The sequence below is a fragment of the Paroedura picta genome, chromosome 3 (assembly GCF_049243985.1).
Source record: "Paroedura picta isolate Pp20150507F chromosome 3, Ppicta_v3.0, whole genome shotgun sequence".
Taxonomy (NCBI): domain Eukaryota; kingdom Metazoa; phylum Chordata; class Lepidosauria; order Squamata; family Gekkonidae; genus Paroedura; species Paroedura picta.
Window position 1 is genome coordinate 56,989,758 of NC_135371.1, and position 25,395 is coordinate 57,015,152.

A 25,395-nucleotide genomic window follows, 5' to 3' on the forward strand; every position below is an offset into this window, starting at 1 on the left:
AGGTGATAACTCATCACCTCTTGAAAAATATATGAAATCCAGATCAAGCTGAAAGGTGATAAGGTTTGATTCAGTCACATATCTATAAGGTATCAGAGCATTTGTACAAATAGTCAAGGAACACAGAGGCACTGGAATTATTCTGTTCTTTATTGGTGACAGTACATAATGCAAGGGAGTACCAAGACTTCTCTGAACACCCCTGTCCCCCCCCCCCGACACACACACACACACACAAATCCTACAATATATACATGTGGGTGACTACATACATGACAGTTTGAACTCATTGGATCCATGGAGGATCCTGCCGCAAGCTGACCAGTCAGACTATGGCTACCCGATACAAATCTACTGGCTCCCACATGGAAGTCAGCCAGGCACAAGTCAGTCATTGGCTCTGATTTTCAATCCTGCTTCAGATCTCAAGCTTGGTCCTCGGCAGGACTGCATACACAACAGTCACCACAATGAGAAATCAGTCAATGGTTATATCATCTGAACTTTGATTCTACATACACAAAGATATTTGGAGTTATTCCAGCATCTATACATTCCTTGCATTGGAACCATCAACTCTTAGGGCCTTTTCGCACGGGGATCTTTGTTGCAAATTGTTTGCGGAATGAAAAATCGCCATTTAAAATAGTGGAATTCGTCGTTATGCATACCTGCCTTTGTAGTGGAATCAGTTGCGTTTTTTAGCGTTTCCCACAGGCTTCCGGTCTCGGCAGAAATCGCTAGAAAGGAAGCGCTATTGCCAAGCTCGTCCCGCCCCTGGCCGTCAAGCAGCCAATTGGCAGCCGTTAGCATGCTCCCAAACAGCCCCTTTCCCTTTAAGAAAGGTTTAAAAAAAAAAAAACAGACCCATAGCAACGAATCTAGGTAGATTCGTTGCTACGGAGAGACCCATCCAGGTGCCTAATGTGAGCTGTCGTTTGATTGTATGATCGTTGGCACGCTGCCTCGAGTGATAAAAAAAAAATCCCCCCCCCCCTCTCACGGGCCCGATTTTCGGCTGAATTTATGTGTAAAAAATAAAGGGACTTTATTTCAGCAAACGGGCTTTTATGTGGTTTGTGCTTAGTGACTAAAGGTGAAGGACTGAAGCCAGGGAAGCCTCTAAACAGAAAGAGGCTCGCTGGTGCGTTTATCCCCACTCGCTCGGAGAAAAAAAAATGGCGATCGCTTCGCCGGAAGTTTGGAGGAGAGAGCCAGGGGGAGGGACTTTGAAGAACCAGCAACAATGGTAACGCACAGGTCTTTAGCGCTACTGTTGCAGATTGGTTGCAGGAGTGTATCGCTATCCGGAGGGTGAATCCACTTTTCTGGATTCCCCTGAAAGCGCTACAACGAAGCACTTTTTGCGGGTCGGTTTCAGGATTGTTGCAGATTGTCTACGACGTCGTGGGTTATGGCAAATTAGTAGCGTTTCCAATTAGCAACCATTGTGCTATTTTGAAGCCGTGCGAAATGGCCCTTATTGTCTTTCTACTTGAAAAAGCATGCAGCCTTAATGATTTGCTGTATGGAGAAAGAAAATAGATGGGAAGGTTATTTCCAGAGGCCACACAAGTCTGTTTTATTGTGCCTTTAGGTCAATATCCTCCTTGCAGAACCCAGACGTCAGTTTGTCTGGCTCAGTACTCAAAACGAAGCTCTCAGGTTCACCAAAACCATTGGACAGCAAAACATAGACAACATTAGTCAGTGTTACAGGAAGCGTTGACATCTGCCCAGATGTTTGCTTTAAGGAATCCTAGCGTTGACTCTGAAGCAAAACAAGAGACCCACAAGGAATGTTGATGGGGATTCTGTAATATAATTAAGAGACCACAGATGAAAAGTCTCGCAGCAAAATGTAAATAGAGGAAAGACCAACAGAATGGATTCTCTCTTTAAAAGGAGAGGAAAATGTCCCCCTCAAGCAGAGAGATGCACAATTTTTGAAACAAGATGTCTACAACCTGGCTCATCAACATCAAGGCAGCCATGTGGGTGTCCTCTGATGCCAACTGGAGATCTGGTCATTAGAACACGAACAGCATGACTTTCCTGTACTAATAGCTGCTACATTAAAGGTATACTAATTGTAAGGGCCTGGCTGGAGATCCTTATGCTGGCTACTGAATTTGGCTGAATTTGGAGTTAGAACACTATTTTGGAGGTCTGTTGGGATAATGTTATTATGATGTCAGTGAGGAGACTGGAGTGAGTCTTAATTGGCATCCTAAACCCAAAGTTCTGATCCAAACACAAGTCATTGAGAGAAAAGGAAGAAACCTCACATAAGGAAGAGTGCAACAGAAATATCTTTTGTTTGATGGTAAAGGGTCAAGACAGGTTGAGTGTTATCAATATCCTGTACATTAAATAGGATTGTCAGCTTCCAGATAGTGGCTGAGGATCTCCCACTATCACAAATAATCTCCAGGTGACAGAGAAAAAGGCTGCTTTGGAAGGAGGACTCTGTGACATTTTGCCCCATTAAAGTACTCTCCCCACCTTGCCTCCTTCAAGCTCCAAAATCTCCAGGTATTTCCCAACCAGGAGCTAGCAATTCTAACATTATATAAAATATCCTCTGAAAGTCCAGTCTAGGAATGTGCATTAAACTAAATCCAAGCTGAATATATATATATATTAAAAAAACCCTTATTGGTATTTTCCTGGTTATTCTTTCAGCTGGGTATATATTGGAGCTGAATTTCTGCTAATGGTAAAATCAGAAAAATCCCCAATTTTTGGAACCACCAGATAGTTACAGTTAAATGGTATTTAAAGGAATTGGAGTCCCTTTAAATGCCTTCCAGGTTAACTCACCATTTGGAGAAGGTGCTTAAACGGACTGCAAACCCTTTAAATGCTTTTGGAGTTCACTTGTGGATTGGCGAAGTCATTGAAAGGCACTGCGATCCTTTTAAACACCTTTCCCCCCTCTATTTAAACCAATGGAGGTGGTGGGCACCTTGGGGGGTGGGGGGGGGCTAATAAAATTGGATCTCCTAGTCTAATCTTTTTGAAACTGGGATTTATTATTGAAGAGAAACACTAGCTGCTAAGCTGCAAATTTGGTATCCTTGTTTCAAAAACAATTTCCCCTGAGTCCATTACACTTTTTTACTGTTGAGAAACTGGGGATTCCCAAATGTTTACTGAATCCAAATACCATACAAGTATTGGAATTTGGGGATATCAGGATATGCTGATATTTTTGAAGTTCAATAAATTTGAACCCCAAAAATACTGATGGTGGTAGTGGGTGTTAGGCAAACCCTGTCAAGTGCCCGGAACTGCATCGTATCCCCTTCATAATGCCAGCTCAGCCATCTTTGTTGGATTTAAATTCAGCCCACTCCTGTTGAGTCAGTCCACCACAGCCTCCAAAAATTTGGCCAAAGAGTCTGGGGATGTTGACAAATGGCTGCCTATCAACAGAAATAGCTGGGTGTCAGCATACTGACCAAAATCATGGACCAGATGGGCAAGGGGGCACCTGTAGATGTTACATAACATCATAATATAATATGGTATGGTATGGTGTGGTATATGATATGATATTGCAATGTCTGGATCCATTGTGTAATTACTGTGCTTGACCTCTGAAGAGGGTCATTTGACTGAAATGTATATAGTCAGAGTCACATTAGGTCTGTTTGATATGATTGTATGAATTTATTCTGATTTGAGGCTATAATTTGAACTTATATGTCTTTTAAATTTATATATAATAAATACATGTATTTTCCATATTTGATAACACACTTGTTATGTATCAAGATACAGCATTTGTTATTGTTGTTAGTTGCGAAGTCGTGTCCGACTCATTGTGACCCCATAGACAATGATCCTCCAGGCCTTCCTGTCCTCTACCATTCCCTGGAGTCCATTTAAGCTCGCACCGACTGCTTCAGTGACTCCATCCAGCCACCTCATTCTCTGCCATCTCCTTCTTCTTTTGCCCTCAATCGCTCCCAGCATTAGGCTCTTCTCCAGGGAGTCCTTCCTTCTGATGAGGTGGCCAAAGTATTTGAGTTTCATCTTCAGGATCTGGCCTTCTAAGGAGCAGTCAGGGCTGGTCTCCTCTAGGACTGACCCGTTTGTTCGCCTTACAGTCCAAGGGACTCGCAAGAGCATTCTCCAGCACCAGAGTTCAAAAGCCTCAATTCTTTGATGCTCAGCCTTCCTTATGGTCCAACTTTCATAGCCATACATTGCAACTGGGAATACCATAGCCTTGACTAAACGCACTTTTGTTGGCAGGGTGATGTCTCTGCTTCTTAGGATGCTGTTTAGATTTGTAATAGCTTTCCTCCTGAGGAGCAAGCGTCTTTTAATTTCTTTGCTGCAGTCCCCATCTGCAGTGATCTTGGAGCCCAGGAAAATAAAATCTGTCACTACCTCCATTTCTTCCCCATCTATTTGCTAGGAATTGAGTGGGCCAGATGACATGATCTTAGTTAGTATAATTGGGCCCTTAAATTTGGATTTCCTTAAACTTCTGGTTCTTAATTCAATATTTGGGTTAAGTTTTTTCTCTCTCCCTCTTTTTTTTTTTTTTGGTCTTTTCCAGTGCAATAGTGCCCAGCAGCACAACCCAGTGTCAATGTGGTAGTAGTGCAGAACCAAAGGGGACCAAAAAAAGCTCCTTGGCCTCACCCCCCCTCAAGCCACCAAGCCCAAACAGCAAGTAACAAAAAAAACCTTGAGACTGCAAGCCACAAAACTAGAAGGAACTTAAACCTAAAAATAAAAGCAAAGGGAACCAAAAAGAAGGCCGGAGTCCCTTTCCCCCACCCCATAACCTACTACCCACCAAGCCCAAAGAACAACTAATAGTAAAATAAGAAAACTTTTTAAAACACTGTTCCTCAGTCAGACCAATCACAGTCTTCACTTCTCCCTGGACAGGCAGGATCTGATCTGAAGTCCCCAGCAGAGTCTCTCAGGCAGCAGGAGTCAGGCAGCAACTGCAGCCTAAGCCAGCACACATTCTCCAAACCTCTGTCAGCAATGGAGTCAATCTCAGCCAAAACCTTGCTTTTGTGTCCTTTGCCCATGCACACAAGAATTTTTAAAAAGAGTAGATTTCTATGATTGCTCTTTAGCCAATGTCCCCCTACCCTGAAATTCTATTTGCCAAATGACCACCACTCCTTCCTTTCCTCTTCTACCCTTGGAAATGGGTGGGGAAAGCAAGGCAGTTACTTAACTGGAATTTACATTTAAAGCCAACAACCTTGACAGTTGCAAACCTGCAATGCAATGTCATTTGTAAAAGCATTGCAATGATGGCTGCAAGACATTACAGCTCCCTCTAAAGTGCTTTTGCCCGTGGGCTTCAAAGATGCCTCTTCCCCTTCCCTCCTGTTGCCCTGGAAATCAAAGGTAGGAAAGAGCCCTAGAGAAGAACTGAAAGTTATCTTTGTAGCCATTAAAACCTCTGCACCACCAGCTATTCAGAATAGCTGAATATACCTGAAAAAAAAAATTAAGAGAGGGAGTTGGTAGTTCTAGGCTATGCTTCCATTAAGAGAGTCACCTTGAACAGATGGCAGAGGTGATAAGAAAGGTGTAGAGAGGAGCAATCCTTATCTGTTAAACTACTAGATCTGACTTCACCTTCTTTGACTTCCTGCCCTATGATGTTCCCATGTTTCCTGCTTAACCGCATTTTTAAAATTACTGGCCACATAAAATCTTCCTCACTCAGATGCAGTCCAACAATCTGCTCCAGGTCTAATTCTCATTTAAGTTTGTACCCATGAACTGCCCTTTTCAGTGATCACAGTATCCAGAAATCTATGAAAGCATTTCATCAGAATGTGCCATTCAAGGCTGACAGGCCCCATGACCTGGATCTTGGATTTCAGCTAGACCAGGCTCATGTTATTGCCCGTAAATAAGTGTATGAATGATCCATTCTGGTGTAGCATTGCCATGAGTATGCATCCAAGGGAATCATTCCAAAAGACCTCAAGTGAATGCAGAATGTTGCACTTGAAACTGTTCCCAGAGTCTGATTTTGGCTCATCCCTTCAAGCCCTTTCAGCAGTCAGTGAACTGTTTATATGTTGGCCAATGATATTTCTGGCAACCTTGATCCTGTTGAGAGTTTCTACTGAGTTCCAAGCCCACAAATACTACTCATATCCCAATAAACTGAGATAGATTGGCAGAGCATTCCCAAAAGCTTCAGGTTTCAAGCAAGCTAAACTGGAATGAAGCCTGCCCTGAATTTCCCTGCATGCTTCACCTTGTCTGGGGTTCACCATCTGATGTGTTCCATGATCAATGGGTCTTTTAAAAGGACCTGAATCAATGATGATTCATCAAAGATTATTTTTCGAAATGCTGTTTTAAGTTGTCATTTGGATCAGGACTGAGTGTCAAAAGAGAAAATAAAAATGATGTCTTCCCTTTCCTCCCAGTCATTTTTAATGAACAGACGTGCTTAAAGGAGCATGGCAAAAGGTGATTCAGGATTTCGAAAGCCATGAAGAGCAGAGTGCAAACAAAACCTTTGAAATGAGTGAGCTGCACTTAAGAATGATAGAACTTTAGACAAATATGGGTGTGAGGTAAAGATGAGTCACAATTATGCCTTTGAGGAGAAATGATTGTTAGAATTCTGTGAGCTGACCACTTTTTACAAATAACCCACAGTGATACAGCTGCTACTTCTCTTTACTACCATCTCATGCTACTGCTATGTGCATCTTTTTGTGTGTATGAATGAAACAGCAACAGGAATGGTGCCAGTCCACACCAATTTTCAGTCTATCTTTTTTTTACAGGCTCTATCAGTAAGAGCAGATATAGAAGTAGTAGATTCTGTAGGCTACATGAAGAAAGGGCATTGCTAGCAGGGACTGTCAATGTATTGGTTGATAGCTTTGATGGAATATTGATTTCAGTTTTAGATTCCTTTAAATAAAAACAGTGCCAGTAGTCAAGCCTACAGGCAGTGAAGCTAGTGTCTGTCACAGCTCTGAGGTTTGCAACTTGACTGTGCCTTTAGGACTAATTTCCTAATGTCGGAGTTAGGTATAAGACAATTTCTGCCAAAGGCCAATATCCAGAAAAGAAATAGCAAGCCAGTCAGAATATCAGTCAAAGTCTGGGGAATTAATACCCAGAAATCCCAGAAAAAAGGTCCAATACTTGGGTTTATGTAAGTTGCCCCAATGACTGGGCTGAAGTGGAACCCAATCAGGGCCCAACCAGTCTCTGAAACAGCACAACAGCATTATGGTTTCTTTTTCCCCCTTTTTTTCTTCTTAGACATTCCATGCTGGATGTTCTGAGATTAGTGGATATGATAGGGTAGCCAAGCACCAGTCCCTTAACAGAGGCTTAATGGGATCTTATCTACCTGGTGCTGTATGAATGAAGGAGGTATTTATCTCCAAGGAAAAGTATCAACTTCCCATTTCCACACATTAGGTCTCTATTAAGGGGACAGTGCATTTTTTTCCAGATGTATTGATATGCATATATCTGATTAGCCATTTCAATGCTCAATTGGACATGATGCTAAGATATCCATGATCATCCTGTTGTGTTTGTGGATCTGCAAAGGACTGAGATTGAGGTCCATGACAGAATCCAAGTAGATGTGTAACTGACCAATGCATTAGATCCCATCTGCCAGATCCAATCAGTTTGAACCTTGATCTACCCAAATGCATGTGATCCATTGTCTACTTTGTATATAATTTTTCAGGTTTTTCTGGGGGGGGGGGTTCAGTCTGGTTGTTGGTTTCACTAGCAGCTTGTACTTGTAAAGACATCACCATAAAAAGAGCTGTCCATACACCCAATGTCCTGGCTTCTCTCAAACCCATGTATCCAACACATCCCATTGTTTTAAAAATGGAAGTAGCTGTGTGGAGTTATTGTCATGAACCCCGGTTCCTGACCCGAGTTTCACCTGAGTTTTCCCCGAGTTTCACCTGAGTTTTCCCGGAGACTCCTGGGCAGTTGTCATAAGGCCATAAATCACCTGTTGGTTCCTGCCCTCCCTTTGCATACCAAAGCGTCTAACCAGCCAGAACACCTTATCTCATCCTGCTCTCAATGACCTTGCTTGAAGCTGTGAAGTCTCAACACTTGTAACGTTTCAGATCAAAGCAGGGACCAGATGGCCCTGCTGAGAACCAGTGTACCTTTGCACCCTTCATCCCCCTCTCCTCTCCTGTATAAATACCCCTTGGGGGCTATTGATCCTTTGTCTCTGCCAAGAGGTTTGTTCACCAAACTTTGCCTTTAGATGCCTTTGTACTAGTCTTTAGAATAAAGCTTCCTTTTGGATTTCACAAACCCTGTGGTCTCAAGGACTGGCTTTGCAAGGACTTGACTAGGGTGTCTTCTGCCTGGTTCTTGACAATTATGATACAAAATGACATGGGCTTTCACTATCTTCAGAATGCTATTTTGACACTGAAACCGATCTTTACCCCAACAGATTTATTAGCCTGGAAGGGGAAAAAAGACACTGCATTGCCTGTCCCTTTGGTTCTCTTTCATGGTTAAAAACAGCAAGGGTGAGAGTAATTGTTCTCTCCCTGTACTACAGCCCCAATTTAACAGGGGTTATTTAGTTGCTGTTAGAGGTGTGCACTGTAAAAAAAATCCATTTTCATTTCAGGTTCAGATTTGCTACAGGGCAAACTTTTCATTATGCCAAAATTTCAGGGTGGGAAGGGTATTTTCATTTTAACAATTATTTCTGAGCACAATGTTTAGATTCAGGAATTTCATCACCTGAAAATAACAGCCTGTAGAAAATTCCTAACCTGAAATTAAAAATGGAATCCTTCCCCCACGGCTCGTTAAAGTTTTAAAACTGAAGGAAGGCATGGCTTACCATGCCAGCTGCCGTTTGCCCACTGACAGTACAGGCTGAGCGATGGCCAGGGGGCAGGCAACCAGTCTCAAGGTCTCCATGGGTTCTACTGCTCCAGAAATCTGCCAATGGCTGATGCCAGCCAACAGGGAAAGCCCTGCATTTCTTCCCTTTCCAGTTTTAAAACATTAAAAGGCTGTGGGGGAGGGGAACTTGGCTTATCTTTTCTACTTGAAATTAAAGGGCTATGGAGGATAGACCTACTATCAGTTGTTAATCAGACCTTGTCTCTTTAAAATTTAAAGAAGAGCTTTTTTTTTGGTATCTTGCCTTTACTACCCAAAAGAGTCTCAAAGTGGCTTGCACTTGCCTATCCTTCCTCTCCCCACAACAGACACTCTGTGAGGTAGGTGAGGCTGAGAGAGCTCTAAGAGAAACTGTGACTGGCTCAAGGTCACTCAGCTGGCAGCATGTGGAGGAGAGGAGAATCAGACTCAGTTCTCCAGATAAGAAGCTGCTGCTCTTTAATCACTAAACAGAGGTACAAGATGCTGCCTAACAGCAGTTTGCCCCAGGCAACTTTCTCAGTTCCTTCTACTCCCTGAAATCTGAAAGATTCCTGAAATTCTGGGAATGTGTGCTTTTGTTCAGATATGCTTAAACCAAAATGGCTACTTTTTGATTGGGTACTCCAGTTGGGTATACAATTCTAGTTGCTGTTGTGAGAGTCTACTCATGGCTCTCCCAGCATCACTTCGAGTTTAGCCCTTTGTTGCACCACAGAAAATGTTAATTAATACACTAATTAAAATGTTGATTCTACTATGAAATTCATCTGCACTGTAAAACCATTTCAGTGGACCCATTAGGAGAAGGTTTCAGTCTAGAACTTTCTTTAAGTAATTATAAATAAATTCTCCTCTGAAATACATTAAAAAATTGTCCCAGCGAAGCCTCAAAACAGGACCAATGGCACGGCAGATGCTAGCAGCAGGAGCAGCGGAAGTAAAGGCAATCAAGGCAGAAGGGGCTCCAATTTTCTGGGGCCCCCTTCTCGTTTAAGTAATCAAAAACTACCCGCAAGGCTCCAGATTCATCAAAGGCTGAAACATCACAGTACATACTACAAATGCATCATGTGAGATACATAAGTGCATAAAACAGGGGCCAATCTTTGAAGTCACTTATTTCAATAGAAGACTGTAAAATTAAGTCTGGCCACACACCAAGCCACAAAAAAAATCATTAGACCCTCTTATGACTAAAAGCAGATGTAGAGCTGGTGTGCACTGGGGCACCATTTTCTACATTTCTAGAGCCATGTTAACTTATACAGACCGAGGCCTCCAGTTTAGGAACAGAAGATGACACAGATGATTCATTTATTCTGGAGCTATATTCATGATCAGAGGCTGAGTTTTGCTACATTAACTATTATGCTAATTTAGGATGATTCACACATGCAAAATAAAAAGATCTCAGAGCTTAGAGAAAGGGTACTTTAAAAGTGGGTTTCCTGTGTATTGGTGGACTGTTGTTGGTGATACCCTGTGTCGTGTGAACAACAGTCTCACAGTACTGAAGGGCACTGGCACAATGCTATTTGCCTCTCTCTTTGGAGATGTTGCCCAATTGTGAAAACTCCAGAAAGGAAAATCATGCCCCGCAGCCTACTGTCAGTCTTAAGCCTTGTCCACAGTTTACAGGAATGCACATACAATCCATATATTGTATACACTGGATTCTTCTTCATACACCTTGTAGGACAATGTGTTTTATTTGGGAGGTTTGGACCTTGAACTTTTTAATAATTTCCTTCTTGACAGACAACAAGCAGGAGGGGAGAAGTCAGTTACTCTCCAGCCTCATCCAACCAGGCTTTAGAAATGCAAAAGGAAGGCCTGACCAGAGACAATGCAGCTCATGCCTTCTGCTAAAAAGCCAGCACCTAGCAGGGAGCAAAGATTTGGAAGACTTGAGATGCTAGAAAGTCACTTCCTGGAAACCTTAGGAAATGTTTCTTTGACAGACAGAGGGTGGACAAACAGAAAACTCCATGACCCAGAGAGGAGGCCTTCTTTTTGTTGATTCCAACCAGGTAGAGGAGCGCTCACCTGGGCTCCTGTTGAAGACAAACCTGGTCCTGTGGGAGACTGACGGCACTGCCCTGTAGGAGACTCTAAAGTAATCAGAACCTTTTAGAACCACTGTAACTTAAGGAATCTGTCTTGGAATAACACCAACTAGGGCCTCTTCTGCATGATGGATAAGCTGATGAAAACTCACAAAATACTCAGTTGTTTTTCTGATCTCTGCACAGAAGAGTTAATTTACTCCCCAAAACTGATTTTTCTCTGCATGGTTAATTGCCTCTTTGGTGCTTTAAGCGTCTTTTAAGCGTTGTTTCTGAAAGATGCTTTTCACCGATTCATTTCTCTCCTGACTGACTATTAGCTATGCAGAGAAACTCTTTAGTTATGCAGATTAGTGACTGCATTAGATAACAAAGCAGAGTTGGCAAAACTACAGGGGGCAGGGCTATGAATTGTTTCATGCAGAGAGCAATGAAATGTAGTTTTTCAACAGGCTATATTCAATGCAGAACAACGATTGTAATATAATAAAGCGGTCTAAACTGGTTGTTTTTTAAACTGTTTTATTTGGCTCCATGCAGAATACCTGTAGGTCATATATAGAGTGAGGGACACAGGAACTGAATGTTTCAACTTTTCTTTTGGATCCCTTTCTCAATCTGTTGCGGAGAGTATGTGTGTATTTCCTTTTAAATAAATGTTTTGACTAGCAGGTGGCGACTATCCCAGTAACGACGCGGACCCAGATTTGGCAACAAATTGGCCGCAGCCGTTTATTGACCCAAAACCCCTCCCGCCGGAGGGTTGGCCCGCATGCTAGGTAATAGGAGCCCCTGCCTTGTCAGCCGGCCGGCTGACCACCCATACCCGCGGCGTTCCAGCTCCTCGCCTCACTCCCAGCCGGGAGGATGGGATGCCTTCCGCCGCGGGATCCCTGGGAAGCGACCCACGAGGACCCCACGGGCGTCCGCCTCCATGGGGCCCTGTCCCTTCGCTTGGCCCCGGGCCCCTGGCCTCCCAGCCGGGTAGGCCGCGCCCGGTTACGGCCAGTCTCCTTAATGAGACCCCCTACTCCAGGGAGTCCCGTACGCAGACGGGCTCCCTGCCAACGGGCTCCTTACCTGCATGACCTGACGACTGCGACGAAAACGGTAACGAACGAACTGGGGAGGGCTGGGTGAGTAGCTGTTCGGGCCGAGGTCGGAGAAGAAAGAGGGCGGGCCACGTGCTCGCCGGCCTTTTAAGGCCTGTGGCCCCGCCCCTCTCCCCGGCGCGGCGCGGCGCGGCCCGCCGACGCGGCCAGGGTCCACGCCGCTTCTGGGCGCCACCGCCGCGTCAACGGCGGCTGCGCTCAGTCGCGGCTGCTATTTATAATATTTTATGGTGGCAGCTGTTCTCTGAATGTTCTTTTGGATCCCTTTTGGATTTAAGAGCGCTGATGGATAATTTCTGTACAGGCCAGGTGGTAACAGTGGGTGAACTACAAATGGGGGAGGGGGGATTCTCAAAGGGTATGATGGAACAGGACCTGCAGGCCACTGGTCTGTTTCATCATTTCTGTTGAGTAGTTCTCATGTTACATTCAACATGTGTATAGTTGAATGTGCAATTTAAATTCCACATTTATGAAGCTACTGGTAACCAGTTTAATTTGTAAAGTGAATGGATGTTGGCTCTCTCTTACAAACAGATGTAAACATGTACATGCAAGATGTATGGGTTCACTGTAACATATGAGCAGGACTGTACTTACACAAGGAAGATCTGATAGAAGAACTATGCATATTGTCACATAGCTCAGGACAGGAACTCAGCTCCATTAATTCCTCCCATTCTGGGGGCCTTGGGAGGAACTGCACTTGGTAAGGCCTGTGGCTACTGCTCTGGGACCTTTTCAGGTACTCCTCCTTGTTTCCATGCAAGAGTAAGAAAGAAATGCTGAAACAGGCAAAAGAGATGTAGACTTCCCTATATTGTAATTCCCCTGAACAATTCCCCTGATGTGAGAACTCTCTAGATCTTATTTCACCCATAGTACTTTTCTACAACTAAGATGCTTAAGTGTTTGATTTTTTTCCAGAGATACAGTGGTGGTACAAAGCCATTAAAACAGTCATGAAACTGCAATGGAGCTGAGAGGTCAGGCAGTGGGGCAGAAAGAAGATCTGGAGAATGTCATTCTGGCACTGCTAAAAGTCTATATTATGCTAGTAAACAGTAAGTCAAGTGCTTTACATACATAATCTCAGTCAGAAAACAATGCTAATGAGACAAACATTTATTGCCAACATCCTCCTTACCTATGAACTCCTCAGGAATGCATGGTTGGGGTGAAGTTCAAGGACTTCTCAACTCTCAGTATCCACTAAACTACTGCTTCCAAACCACAGGCCCAAATCCAGATCCTTACTTCAACTATGAAACACCTCTCCCCTCCCCAAATATTCTATTTTCTGCAATGAGTTGCTTTAAATTTCTCTAGGGTTCATAATCATATCTATTGGGCAATATTTTTGTAATAGCTTTAATGGTTTTAATTAATTAGAATAATGACATTTTATATTGATTTTATGCTACTTATGTAAATTCAAATGTTGTAAACCAGCCTGAGTCATCTGAGAGAGGGCAAGTAATAAGAAAGCCAGCTGGGTGTAGTAGTTAAGAGCGGCAGCTTCTAATCTGGAGAGCTGAGTTTGATTCCTGACTCCCCCATGTGCAGCCAGCTGGGTGACTGCTGTTCTCACAGAGCGGTTCTGCCAGAGCTCTTTCAACCCCACCTACCTCACAGGGTGACTGTGTGAGGAGAGGAAGGGAAGGTGATTGTAAGCTGCTTTGAGACTCCTTTGGGCACTGAAAAGTGGGATCTAAAAAAACCCCTCTTCTTCTAAATAAATATTACTACTACTAATAATAATAATAACAACAACAACAACAACAATAATAATAACAACACTATACTAATTGCTTTGTAGGTGCCTCAGTTCTCTAAGTGCTGCAAATGTTGGTTTGATATATATTTTACTTTTTTAAAGGTGTACATTTAAAACATCAATCCCACCCCCAGTGGTACAATAGTGGTACAATAGATTAAAAATATGTTGGACCTTAGCATAAAGAAGGGGGCAAACCTTTAACAGATGAGGTGTCTGATACTTTTTATATACATGGCAAGATGTTGGCAGGCAAGAGGCGAGTTTGGAGAAAGAATACGCAACTCCAGTTTTATTGGCATTTAAATGGCCACAGCTTTATTCAACACCCAAAGCAGAGGGTTGGGGGCAACAAGGAATGAACCTGGCCTACGCAGTCTGCTGACTGTGGTACACGCATGCCAGCCCACAAGGAGCCCATCAATTTCCCCACTGGGAATACGGGCCTCCCATGTGGATCAGCATATTTATGGGAGAGGACCGGAGATGGAGGGCCAAAGGGTGCAAACCTCCTTGGTTACCTCCCGAGCCCTCTGGTCATGAACAAGCTACCCAAGCCTACCCCGCAGGGTCTGCTTGCTGCTCGTCACCACCACCCCCTTAAGGAGGCCCCAATCACCGCGGGGAGGCCGATCGCACACCAGCTCCCCTTAACAGGCTCATTCTCTTGTGCCAATATCCGCTGTGACAAATATGAAATAACAAACATAACAATCAAAAAAGGGGAGGGTGGGTGGGTAGCTTGCCCAGCACGGCCAGCAAAGAGGCGGGAAGGAGGCAAGCAGTGCCTTAAACAGGTGCTTCCAACCCCCGCCTCTTACATGCACGCTGCCAATCATCTTTTATCTATCATCTATCTCTGTCTTTCTGCCTGTCTGCCTGTCTGTATGTCTGGCTTTTATCTATCATTGATTTTGAGGTCATACTTCTGATTACTTTAGTGATCGCTCTTCTAGTTGATTATATGCTGCCAAGCCACCCCCATATTGGACCTTACTATACTTCAGGACTGTTTGCTGTAATCTTGCTTTTACACTGTCCCTTCTATTTTCTCCCCTATTGTCTCACCTCTTGAATGGAGTAACTTGTTCAGAATGTATGGGCTTGCTCTTTAGTAGGAACTTGATACTGAATGCTTGGTATTATCTGACTCATGAGAACTACTAATTCCCCAGCCCCGATATTTGTATTATCCTCTATAATAAACTTGACTTTGTTTTTGCTTTATCCAGATTTCAGTGCTCCTTCTTTTCCCCCAGTAATATTTTATTAAAAAATTTAAAACACAATCCATAGAAGTAAAGGAAGAACAAAGGAAAAAAAGTAATAAAGAGGCTTTCAGTCTTGTCTATGATGATGATAAATCCACCTGATAAAGATTTCACTGTTTGTTCTAACAGCTGTAACTGCTTAGAGTTGCACTGTTAGTGTGATCCATTGTTGTTGTGTGTGTATGTGTGAGAGAGAAAGAGAGAGCCATTCTGCAGTGAGAGTCTTACCCTTTGCAAGTGAGAGTCTTACCCTTTGCAAATGCCATATTTTCAGTGTTTTGCATGAGGTCGTAAACAACCAGTGTTACATCTGCAAACCGGCTGCTACATCCTCCATTTTAAAGCGCTTGCAGGGGAATTACTCCTGCTATGTAGCACTAGCAGGATGAGAGCAGCCAGCAAGACACTTGCACAAGACGCATTACCAAAGTGGCTGAAGTAACATGATTTCCAGCTCTAATGCCTGCTCTTGAGCCTGCCTCCCTCTCTCGCTTAACCCGGAACGGGGCGTTCTTTAAAAAAAAAGACCCTGCCTGGAGCAATAAATAGACACATAATCACCCAGGCAGAGCACAAAATAAATTTTCCCACCAGTTTCCCCATAAAACATGCCTCTTCCCCACCAAAAAAAAAAAAATTACCCCCCCCCCCAATTTTAAGCTTCAAAGCTCCAGATTACAAGAGGACTTGCAGTAAAAGGAGCCCTATGAATAAACGCATATGAATAGATGCATATGCGTTTAAATTCAGAAGTCATTTTTATTTTAAAAATTAGCTCACAGACCCTTTAAAAGAGGGAGAAAGGTGATTGGCTTCCTGTCTTCTTGTTGACTGTGGGGCTGCAGCTTTGGTTCACCATGGGCACATCCCCTTTGCCTCCCTCAAAGGGAAGCTCTTTCTGGGATTTGCAAGGAATGCAGGCAGAAAGTTCCGCCTTCCAAGCGCTTCTCTCCCCAGCCTCAGTGACACTTCTTATGAAGTAGTGCTGCAGCAGCCTCATTCATCTCCCTCCCCTCCCCCCTGCATGAGCTCTCCTCCACAGATGGGAGGGGGTCCAGTGCAGGACATGGGGATGCAGGGGACTCCAGAGCCGGCCAAGGGCAATCCGTGGGGGGGGGCCTTCCACCTGGCCTCCCTCTACTTTCTTCCCAGCTCTGCTCTGCTGCCCCTATGGCACCCCAACCCACTCCCCGCTGCCCCAGACACTGTGAGCCACTCCTTCCCCTTTCCTGGTGATGATGCAGCCCCTGATGGCTTGGGGAAAGGTGGCGGCAGCACGCCTCTCCCCAGCCCGGTGGCCTGGCAGTGCTGCACCTAGTGGCCCACTGCAGGTCCTGGTGGTGGCCTGGCACAGAGGAGGCCGTGCCGCTCCCAGACAGAAGACAGCCACAGGGGGGAAGCACGAGAGCAGCCAGGCACCTCCCTGCTTGCTTGCCTGCTTGTCACCCCCAACCCCCCAGGCTCCACCAGCCTCTGTCTCCGCCCACCTTCTCTGCTCGGCCATGTTCCAGTGCCTCCACTCACGCTCACCCACTTATAAGCTGAGGGGACTTTTTCAGCTTTAAAAACATGCTGAAAAACTCCTCTTATACGCGAGTATATATGGTATTCATAATGCTTCCCATTGATTCATGTTTATATTTTCTCCAAAATTCTGAGCCCATTGAATCATACAATCTTTAACTTGTTCTGTCTCACAATCATACTGCAGTATACTATATATTACCGAACTACTGTTTCGTAAAAGTATTGAGCTGATATTTTATAATACAAAAAAGAAAAAAAAATATTTTTCTAGAAGACAAATATTAGGAAAAAGAAAAGGGAAGAAAAGACCCATAATATTACATGCTCATAATATTCTAAATGTTTTTCAACATATAAATTTACAATGTACAGTTTATAACTCAGATATTTCTTTCCTTCTCATCAACAGTGGATTCCAGTTTCTTCTGAAGCTAGAGCATTGCCACTTTGAAGTGCTCCTAGATATTAAGTGACATTATGTTACAGGGGGAATGAGAAATGTTAGCTTCCCAGCCCTAATTTTTCATAAGAAGTTTTTCTCTTAACTGACCACGATCCTTTATAAATTGTTCTTTCAGTTTTGAAACTGGTTGATGATAAATTTGTCATGGTATATTTTTCCTTGTTCCTTAAAAGTTTGCCATTCGTTTATCTTTTCATGCTCATTCACCATACTCTCATACATTATCAATTTTCTTTCTTGAAGGTAAATCATGAGCATGTATTAAAGAGGCCAGTGGTGAAGTTGATGGACTTAGTCTTTCTCTGCATTTAAGCCATGTCTTTAGCATTTCTAGCCGGGCATTTTTCTATCTTTGCCAGGCTCGGCTACTAGCGCTCTATCTGTCCTCCGAAAACCTGGCCATGCGACGGTCACCTCCAGACTAGATATCTGTAACTCGCTCTACACTGGCCTGCTTCTGGGCTTGATCCGGAAACTGCAACTCATCCAAAATGCGGCTGCTAGAGTCCTCACAGCTACACCGTGGAGGGCTCACATCCAGCCAGTTCTGAGGCAGCTGCACTGGTTACCGGTTGCCTTCCGGATCAGGTTCAAGGTTTTGGTTTTGACCTTCAAGGCCATCCGTGGTTTAGGCCCGGCATATATAGAATCATAGAATCATAGAGTTGGAAGGGGCCATACAGGCCATCTAGTCCAACCCCCTGCTCGACGCAGGATCAGCCCTAAGCATCCTAAAGCATCCAAGAAAAGTGTGTATCCAACCTTTGCTTGAAGACTGCCAGTTAGGGGGAGCTCACCACCTCCTTAGGCAGCCTATTCCACTGCTGAACTACTCTGACTGTGAAATTTCCCCCCCTGATATCTAGCTTATATGGTTGTACTTGAAGTTTAAGCCCATTACTGCGTGAGGGACCGCCTTTCACCCTATATCCCCTACAGGGCTTTACGCTCTGCGGGGGCTAACCTATTGGTCGTTCCCGGCCCCAAGGAAGCTCGCCTGGCCTCGACCAGGGCCAGGGCCTTCTCGGTCCTGGCCCCAACCTGGTGGAATGGGCTCCCAGAAGAGCTGAGGACCCTGTGGGAATTACCAGCATTCCGCAGGGCCTGTAAGGCGGAGCTCTTCCGCCAGGCTTATAGTTGAGGCCAGGCGGTAAGGAAGACCAGCCCCCCCCTCACAAACTGGTGGTAGAGAGTGTCAACCCCTCTCCCGTAGTTGAGGATGCAGAGACTAAATGAGTAAGACTAAGCCATCATTGTTGCCACTGTGACCAATTGGTTACCAACTATTGTAAATTTATTGGAACTTATTATCTTGTGGTTTTTAGGGGATGGGGTTATGTAAGCCGCCTCGAGCCTTCGGGGGGAGGCGGGATATAAATAAAATAATAATAATAATAATAATAATAATAATAATAATAATAATAATAATAATAATAATAATAATAATAATAATAATAATAATAATAATAAAACTGTCTCTGGTAATATGTTTCCTATCTTACTTCTGATTAGTTCTCCTAACCCATAAATAATTTTGAATTCCTTCTTTAATTTGACATTACTCTATGTGGCAATGGCAAAACTCAAATATCTGATGCACAATAGAACATGAAGTCCAATCTTAGACTGTATTGATCAGTAAAATGAGATGGAAAGAAATAACTGAATAATAAATTGTAAACTGTAAATTTATATGTTGGAAAACGTGTAGAATGCAGTATGTGGAATGATATTATGAGGATGTAATATTGTGGGTCTTTTCTTCTCTCTTATTTTTTCTTCTGGAGAAAGATTTGTTTATTTTTCTTTTTTGTATTATAAAATAGCTGCACAATGCTTTTAATAAATAGTAGCTCTGTGATATGCAATGTATTATCTTTCAATAACAACTGTTATATCTTTAACTGCTCATGGCAGAGCGGAAGAAATAAAACAGTAAGGGCTCCGAGGGCAGGCCCTGTCCGGGATGAGGAAGGGTGCCGATAGGCCCCTTCCCCTGGACTGACAAGCAGAGGGCCCAATTGGGAGGCGCAAAGCGCCTCCCGATTGGGCCCTCTGCTTGTCAGTCCAGCCCCAAACTGCCAATCAGCAGCCGCGCACACCGCGGCTGCTGATTGGCTGTTTTCCCAGACTACAACCAATTGGGAGGCGCGAAGCGCCTCCCAACCCGCCCTACCCCCCACCAGAGCTTATCTTCGCTCCAGCGGCCATTGCTCTGCTGGCTGCCGAGAGCGAAGGTATGCTCTCTGGCCCCCGCCTTCTAACCGACAAAGGCTCCCCAGACCCCGGGGAGGCTGCTGGCCGGCTCGCTGAGCTGCCCAGCACCTTCCCCGGGGCCTGGGGACCGTTTTGAAGATCGGGCGGAAGGAAAAAAGCTCCCCAAGCCCCAGGGAAGACGATCCACGGCTCCGCGATCCGTGGATCGCCTTCCCCGGGGCCTGAAGAGCTTTTTTCCAGTTCAGGGGGGAAGGAAAAAATCTCTCCAGGCCCCAGGGAAGGCGATCCATGGCTCGCAGAGCCGCGGATCGCCTTCCCTGGGGCTTCGGGAGCTTTTTTCCAGATCGGGGGGGGGGGGGAAGGAAAAAGCTCCCCAAGTCCCAGGGAAGGCGATACACGGCTCCGCGATCTGTGGATCGCCTTCCCCGGGGCCTGAAGAGCTTTTTTCCAGTTCGGGGGGGAAGGAAAAAAGCTCTCCAGACCCCAGGGAAGGCGATCCACGGCTCGCAGAGCTGCGGACCACCTTCCCTGGGGCTTGGGGAGCTTTTTTCCAGATCGGGTGGGAGGAGAAAAAAGCTCCCCAGGCCCCTAGCGCCCGCTGAATTTTGGTTTCAGCGGGCTCTACTACTAGTCTTTTATAAACAGCAGTATCTTTTAAAATTTAATTAATTTCTCATCCGTTCAAAAAAGAACACTCCAGGGTAGTTTGGTATATGCCATGAGGTTAAACATCTATCCAGAATTATTTGAAAACATTGCTTCAAAGCTAGAGCATGGCCACTTTGAAATGCTTCCAGAATTTGTGACATTAAATTACAGGGGAAATGAGAAATAAGTTTGATTCCCTCTTTCTCGGGAGAAAAGTAAACCTTTGCATGCCTTTCCATTTCATTCACGTGAATTCCTTGCTTTATTGCTCTGGATTCTGGAATGCTAGCATTTTCAGCACTTATCAGTTCAAACCGTCTAAGGAAGCAACCACGATGCATACAGTATATTGTGATGCCTACCAACGTTGCCTCTGAATATATCAAAGCTACGTTTTGAAGTCTGTCTTGGCATCAGTGGCAGGTGGCCGCTGAACTTCCATTGGAATTCAATTTGGAAATGCTGGCCCCATACTAATTAACTCATTTCCTTCTTGCATATTCAGGGATGGGGAGTTCAGATATTAAACAAGACATATGCCCATTAGACTAGCACCTGGACCTCTCCTTCCTGTGTGTTTGTGCACACATGCCACGTTGCAACAACATCAGTGCTCTTCCCGCTCCAGTCAAACTAAGATGGCTTACTACTGCCCTCCCTGACAACCGTTTCCATAACCTGAAGTTAGTTGCTCAAGAAATGAGTCACATTCCCTCTCCCCCTTCTTTTTATATCCCCACCGCCCTTCTCTGTGTCAGTCTGCCCAGGGCTTTCTTTGGATAACGAGCCTCTGAGCTGGTTGAATGATTCATGGGACCTGCACTAACCAGCTTGCCTTGGCAAGCGCTTCTGCTTCCCACTTTTAGAATGGCAGGTTAATGTTTGATCAGGCAGTAGACGGGATTAGGCTTTAACTCTGCTTTTTTTTTTTTTTTAAGTGATCCTGAAAAGTTTCTAACTGGAGGGAGGATTTCCATGAAAAGCACTTTAGCAAGTTCTCCACAGAATGATCATTTACGTACCACCTCGCTTTCAGTAGTTCCACCGCTGCTCTTGAAATGAGCAGCACAGGCTCTCCTCATAACCAGATTTCAACAGGATTGGAAGTTTTTCTTCCTCACTTTCAACAGAACTGCCAGATCTGTGCCTTGTAAACATTTAGGAGTCAAATAAAAAATACTCTGTGAGTAAGCTACACATTGGTGCATGTCTATGACTGTCTGACTATCAAATTTGATGCTAGGTGTGTAGTATATTTCATAATGAGCTGCTTTATTACATAAACATACCAAGCCACTTTATGCCAAGTCAGAACACTGGGCCATCTGGCCAAACACGTCTACTGCAGCTGGCAGGGGCTTCTCAAGGTCATAGGATCAGAGATTCCTCCAAGGTCATCTAGTCCAGCCCCTGCAGAATGCGGGAAATTCATGTCCACAGTGACCCCAATTTCATGCCCAGATGATGTCCCCCCCCCAAAACCAGAATTCCTGGTCAGTCTGGCCTGGAAGAAATTTTTCTCCTGACCCCAAAGTGGCAATCGGCATTTCCCTGGGTATGCAAGAAAGGGCCACAAGAGACAAACACTGGCATATCCCTCTCTGCCCACCCACTTATAATCTGCTTAAGTTCACGGAATCAACATTTCTATCAGATGGCTATCAAGCTTCTGCTTAAAAACTTCCAAAAAAGGAGAACTCACCATTTCCCAAGGAAGCCTGTTGCACTGACGAACCGCTCTAACTGTCAGGAACTTCTGGATGTTTAGCCTAAAATTCTTTTGAATTAATTTCAACCCATTGGTACTGGTCTGACCCTCTGGGGAAACAGAAAACAACTCTGCTCCATCCTCTACATGACAGCCTTTCAAGTTCTTGAAGAAGAGGGATATCATATGACCTCTTAGTCACCTTCTCTCCAGGCTAAACAGACCAAGCTCCCCCAACCTTTCCTCTTACGTCTTGGTCTCCAAACCCCTCACCATGTCTTAGGCCATATATCAGCTTTTTATAAAGGTTGGACCAATTTGTGCTGGATAGTTCTAGCAGTTGCTTCAATCAACTATCTCTGAGTGAGGAACCCCATAGTAACTTGTGCAGCACACATAACAGCACCAGTTGTGCTCTGCTAAGGCCCTGTGAATCTTTAACTGGCTGTGATGCCACAGGCCCCATGAGTCCTGAAACCAGGCTTGACCTTCCCTGATAAAGTAATTCAATATAAATGACATTTATTCCTATATCTGCCTAGTACTGCAAATAAAAAGGCACATATGCAGAATGTCCATCAGTACACATCCAGATTAAGAAAGGTGTATCTACAACAGCATTCCCTAGACCCTTCGGGTACAATGGCACAGCAGAGATGAGGTGTATACCAGGCTCCTGGTAGCAAGTACTGTTAAGGGCCTACTCCCAGGTTTTGTGGTGTGAAAGTTAGTACCAATGTAAGTATTAGCATTTCTGTCTGCATAGGGTACACTTGCATGCAGCATTGCACCTTGCCATTTGCTGTGCACATGGGCATGACTGGAGCAAAGTGTGGCCTCACTTGGGCCAGGCATTGGCTTGGTGCTTCAGTCAGCCAGGCCAGAAGAAATGCCACATTTTGGGGGCAAAGCGTGCTCCAAGTGTGCAAGACTTGGGACAGCTCAAGCACAGTCCCAGAACAAGCAAGTGGAGGGAAATGGCAGTGGCAGGAAGCAGCCAGAAAGAGGGTGACCAGGAGGAGGGAGGGAGAAGTTCAGGGGAAGACTCAAGAGGAGAGCCAGATTTCCCTCCCATGCTGAAGACAATGCTTGTCTGAAAGGTCAGCATGGAAGGAGAGGCCAAGGAGCATCACATCAGCCTGTGGAGATGAGGAAGCAATCTGGTAAAAACAACAACAAAAGACCTGTAAATAAGCAGGTCAGTAAATAGGAGTAGAGATTCATCCCTGGCATGCCCAGAGAGAAAGAAAATAAACAGTGGCCCTCATGCTGTGGTCCTTGGAAATGCAAATGTGACATTAGATATTTTTGCCTATTGGTTTAATTGGGTGTTTTTTTTAAAATCACAATCTCCTTTTTACTCATTTTTAAGCCTCCCACTGGTCCTCTTAAACTGCGTCCTCATGCTTGTTTTTAAAGGATGCCATACAAATTATTCATATTGTCCTGGGATCATCGTGATCAAATTTATAAGTGCATTTGAATAACAATCAGAAAAATGTGTGGGAATCTTTTGCCCTTTTTAGCTCAAACTATAAACTGTACCAACGATTCCCACTTGATTATGTTCTGATAAGGGTAATTATCGAGTTCCCATTACCAATCTCTCATCCCCCAAATTCTCAACAATGTCAAAACTTGCAGCTGTTATCCTTTTCCTATCGCTTTTTGGCTGATTATATATGTTGCTGATTACACACACACACACACACACACACACACACACACAAGGATAATTCAAAAAGTATTGCTTATAAGATTCGAGTTCATCTGTGCACACAATTATTCCGAACGAAATGTTCATTTCAAACAAAACTATTTTCTGGAGGGATATAGAATGATCACAGGTGCTTATTGTGAAGAAGTTTTAAGAAAATTAAAGACTGCATTGGTGAGAAAAATGACAGGAAATTTGAGCCAAGGAATTTTTTTCCCATTGCAACAATGCACCTGCTCATTCTTTGAGGGTAGCAAGGGCTGTGCTATGAGAATTTCATTGGGAAACCTTAGCCTGTCCACCCTACAACCCTGACCTCGCCCCTTCAGATTTCTTTTTGCTCCCAAAGAACATTTAAAAGGAACATTGGCTTAAGTCCCTCAAGGATGACAAAATTGCCATTTTGATGTGGTGTAAATCAGTGGTCCCCAACTTGCGGTCCGCGGCCCGGCAGGCCAGGGCGTCGGGCCGCGGTTCCCTCTCCCCACCTCACCCCCCGCAGTAAAAAACTTCCCGGGCCGCAAGCTTGCGGCCTGGGAAGCGTCTTACTGCGGGAGGGGGGAGAGGGAATCAGGGCCGCTCCGCGTATCACCCATGCGTGGCCCGGCCGCACATGCACGATGCACAGGCGCGGCCACGCATGCGCACTGAGCGGGCGCGGCCACGCATGCGCACTGAGCGGGCGTGGCCGTCGCCTGCCGGTCCCCAGCCGAAAAAAGGTTGGGGACCACTGGTGTAAATCAAAAGCTCAGAATTCTTCAGGGAAGAGTGAGAGAAATGGAAATACCACCTTCAGAAGTGTATAGACCTAGATGAAGGATATCACTTTTTTTGTTTTGTTCAATAATGCAATTTCAGTTAACTTTAGAAGTAGGTTTTCCTATTCCGCACAGGAAAATCCTGCTGCAAAAACACGTTGAAAGTCTGCCAAAACACATTCAATATGTGTGGACTGGACCTATCTCTCGTGTGTGTGTGTATGTGCGCACACGCACACGCATATACACAAATAGAAAGAGAGAATGAGAGAGGGAGAGTGGCCCCTATCTGCAGATAATTAATCTATGGATCAGAGTCACATTTGTAATATACAGAATTTTCTACAAACTTGGGTAATGCTTCAGGTTTGCAGAAAAACATGCCACCTACAAAAATACACAGAAGGGTTTAAATCCCCTCAAAGTAAAAGAGCTGTCCTTGTACAAGTGCAGGGAAAACTCTTTACTACCTACCTTCTATATGGCAAAGCATCCCAGGGGCTGTGGTGGATTCATTGGAGGCATTAGCAAAACCCACAGGCAGTGTTGGACCTGGAGGCAGCAAGGAAGCAGCCTAAGGGCTGTGTTGAGCCCAGCATTGGTAGCTGTGCCGCCTGGGGTCATTGGCCATCAGTGGCCACACAGCCTCAGAGTCATGTTGGACCCAGCAACAAAGTAGAGGAATTTGCCCCACACAAGTATCAAAGGCCCAGCTTGGTGTAGTGGTTAGGAGTGCAGACTTCTAATCTGGCGAACCGGGTTTGATTCCGTGCTCCCCACATGCAACCAGCTGGGTGACCTTGGGCTCACCACGGCACTGGTAAAGCTGTTCTGACCGAGCAGTGATATCAGGGCCCTCTCAGCCTCACCCACCCCACAGGGGGTCTGTTGTGGGAGAGGAAAAGGAAGGCAAATGTAAGCTGCTTTGAGACTCCTTCGGGTAGAAAAGTGGCATATAAGAACTCTTCTTCTACATACACAGACACAAAACACGCTATAAATTGTCCTAACTCAAAAGCTAAAATAGCCTTTCAAAGGATCCCAGCCCCTCTACCTGCCTTTTACTGATAAAAACCAAGACTTGAAGACTGCAATTGTTGTTACCTTGCAACCACCACTGGCATTCATTTTCTAAATATACAAGCGCTGATTTTTTTGAAATATTTTTTTTAGATTTTTCTGCAAACCTAGGCCAATTTCCAGGGTTGTAGGAAC

General features: G+C 44.6%; 1 long non-coding RNA gene across 1 annotated transcript; it reads right to left on the minus strand.

Annotated features, from left to right (window-relative positions):
• Window positions 1-1,023: 1,023 nt before the first annotated feature.
• On the minus strand, window positions 1,024-22,067 carry LOC143831118 (uncharacterized). Its single transcript, XR_013228729.1, has 3 exons — window positions 21,700-22,067; window positions 21,020-21,144; window positions 1,024-1,814 (listed from the first exon to the last, which is right to left on the minus strand). It is a non-coding gene; the product is annotated as an uncharacterized LOC143831118 (long non-coding RNA).
• Window positions 22,068-25,395: the final 3,328 nt, after the last annotated feature.